A 3570-nucleotide genomic window follows, 5' to 3' on the forward strand; every position below is an offset into this window, starting at 1 on the left:
CCGTGCAGTCTAACCACTTCTCGAACATAAATATCGGCCATCTGGTCATATCTATAGGTCATTTTGTATGGAATAAAACATGTGGATTTGGTCAATCTGTCAATCACGACCCAAATCGCATCACAACCTCGTGAGGAACGTGGTAACTGTATCACAAAATCCATAGAAATGTGATCCCATTTCTATTTAGGAATGGATAAACTCTGTAATAATCCTCCTGGTTTCTTTCTTTCAGCTTTCACCTGTTGGCAATTCAGACACTTGGCTACAAATTCAGTAACATCAGATTTCATTTGCTTCCACCAATATTGTGTCTTCAAATCATTATACATTTTCCTGCCACCAGGATGAATGCTAAAACGACTGTTGTGCGCTTCTGACAGTATTTGCTGTCTCAAATCTGAAACATTGGGCACAACAATATGATTATTCACATACAAAATACCATTTTGAAACTGGTATTCCGATCGATGTCCAGCTCTAACCATAGCAATCGACTTTTGTATATTCTGATCACTTTTCTGAGCTGATTTAATTCTCAAAATCAGCTCTGGTTCAGCTTGAATCGTACATAATCTCAAAGGCTGACAATCTGTTTCAAAAGCTAGTCCAGACAAACAGCAGTCTTCTATCAAATTCGAAACACCTATCGTCGATAAGGATAGTGCACATACCTTTCGACTCAGCGCATCTGCTGCTGCGTTGGATTTTCCTGGATAGTACTTGATTTCACAATCAAAGTCTTTCAGTAAATCCAGCCATCTCCGCTGTCTCATATTCAACTCTGATTGGGAAAACAAATACTTTAAGCTCTTGTGATCAGAATATATCTCAAATTTCTCACCGTACAGATAATGTCGCCATATCTTTAATGCAAAGACAATAGCTGCCAATTCAAGATCATGAATTGGGAAACGAGTTTCATGGGGTTTCAGCTGTCTCGAGGCATAAGCAATCACATGCCCCCGCTGCATCAAAACACAACCCATGAGGGTATCGAGATTCATGGGGCTTCAGCTGTCTAGAGGCATAAGCAATAACATGCCCTCGCTGCATCAGTATACATCCCAGTCCTCTATGAGATGCATCACAATAAACAACAAAATCACCAGTACCTGAAGGAATCGTCAACACAAGCGCACTGGTCAATCTCTTCTTCAATTACAGAAAATTGGTCTCACAGTCTTCTGACCAAACAAACGGAGCATTCTTCTGAGTTAACTGCGTAATCGGTTTGGCAATACTCGAAAAATCTTTAATGAATCGGCGATAATATCCTGCCAAACCCATAAAACTGCGAATCTCTGGCACAGATGTAGGTCTCGGCCAACTAATCACGGCTTCAACCTTACTGGGATCAACTGATATACCGTCTCACGATATAATGTGACCCAAAAACACAACATGTTTCAGCCAAAACTCGCATTTCGACAGTTTAGCATACAGTTTCTCCGTCCTCAAAATTCTCAACACAGTCCTCAATTGATTAGCATGCTCAATCATATTCTTTGAATAAATCAATATATCATCAATGAATATGATAACAAAATCATCCAAATATTTCTGAAAGATGCGGTTCATCAATCCCATAAATACCGCCGGTGCATTCTTTAACCCAAACGGCATGACAATAAACTCATAATGTCCATACCTGGTTCTGAATGCAGTCTTTGAGATATCAGAGTCCCTGACTCTCAATTGATGGTATCCAGATCTCAAGTCGATCTTGGAATATACAGATGAACCCTGCAACTGATCAAACAAATCATCAATACGAGGCAATGGATATTTATTCTTTACCGTTGCCTTGTTCAGCTGCCGATAGTCGATACAAAGTCTCATCGACCCGTCTTTCTTCCTCACCAACAGTACTGGAGCACCCCAAGGAGATACACTCGGTCTGATATATCCCTTGGCCAGTAAATCCTCCAACTGTTCTTTCAACTCTTTCAACTCGATCGGTGCCATCCTGTAAGGAGCCTTAGAAATCGGAACTGTTCCTGGCATTAACTCAATGCTGAAGTCTATCTCTCGAATCAGAGGCAATCCAGGAATCTCATCTGGAAAGACATCAGCAAACTCGCACACCACTGGAAAATCCGCCAATGATGGGCTCGATTTCAGTAAGACAACTGAATATACCAGGAATCCATCCGCTCCCTTCTGCAATAATCGAGTCATATTCATTGCAGATATCAAAGGAATTCTAGCACGAGAACCCTTACCATAAAATTTCCACTGCTCAGCCATCTCAGGTCTGAATCGAACTATCTTGTGGAAGCAATCGACTGTAGCTCGGTACTTGGTCAACATATCGATACCGACAATACAATCAAAATCAGATAAACCAAGCACAATACAGTCTAACTCAATCGTATGCCCATCGTACTGCATTATACACGATTTAACAGATTTTACAGATATCAAACCTGTTCCTAACGGAGATGTGACAGATACTACAGTGGCTAACGACTCAACAGACAATGTGTGCATCAATGCAAATCTCTCCGAAATAAAGGTATGAGATGCACCAGTATATATCAATACATATGCAAGATAACCAGAAATAAAACAGTTACCTGCCACAACATCATCAGGTGCATCCTGTGCCTGCTCCTCGGTCAAAGCAAAAACTCTGGCCTGCTGTCTCGGAGGCTGGCTCGCTGTCTGGCCCCCTCCTGGCCTCTGCTGTGACTGAGTAGGCGGTGCTGGCTGAAAAGTATGAACGGCAGATGGTCATCTACCTGCCTGAGCCACTGATCCCGATGACTCAGCTGCCTGCGATCCCTTGGCACTCCTCTGTGGACACACTCGGGCAAAGTGTCCCTGCTGTCTACAGATACGACATCTGCCAATCACTCCTCGGCACTGATCTGTGGAATGCCTCCCTCCACAAGTACCACAGTACGGTCCTGTATAACTCTGGCCCTGACCAGTCTGTCTAGAGCCACTCGAACTGGACGAGCTAGTTCCTGATTTCTTGAATTGCTTCCCTCTAGCTCTCAAGAAATCCCTCTTCCTGCTACTGCTGCTGCCACCTTCAAATCGAGGAGGTGGTTGTTGCTGTCCTGGTACTGGAAGCACAAACGAAGCCTCTCTCTGTCTCATCAGACCTGCTTCGGCTCCCTTGGCTCTGTTCAAGGCATCGGTGAAATTGTTTGGCCTCCCAGTATTCACCAAGGTAAAGATTTCAGGATTTAAGCCATTTATGAACTGGTCCGCAACGGTCTCATTGTGTTCAGCTACGTGGGGAGCAAATCGGAGCAATGTAGAGAACTTAGCCACATAATCCTCAATGTTTAACTGGCCTTGTCTCAAGTTTTCAAACTCGGCTCCCTTGTCCTTCCTATAAGATACTGGGAAGAACCGTAGATAAAATTCAGACTTAAACACATTCCAAGCAATGGCCGTACCTCTTTGTTCCAATGCCCGTTTCATCGTGATCCACCAGTGTTTAGCAACATCGTGCAATTGGTGTCCGATCAGTTTCACCCTCTTTTCCTCAGTATACTCCAAAGATTCAAACATCGCTTCAATATCGTCCAACCAACTTTCACATTCCACGGAATT

Source organism: Primulina eburnea, chromosome 8 (assembly GCF_022965805.1).
Source record: "Primulina eburnea isolate SZY01 chromosome 8, ASM2296580v1, whole genome shotgun sequence".
In the NCBI taxonomy this organism is placed as follows: Eukaryota; Viridiplantae; Streptophyta; class Magnoliopsida; order Lamiales; family Gesneriaceae; genus Primulina; species Primulina eburnea.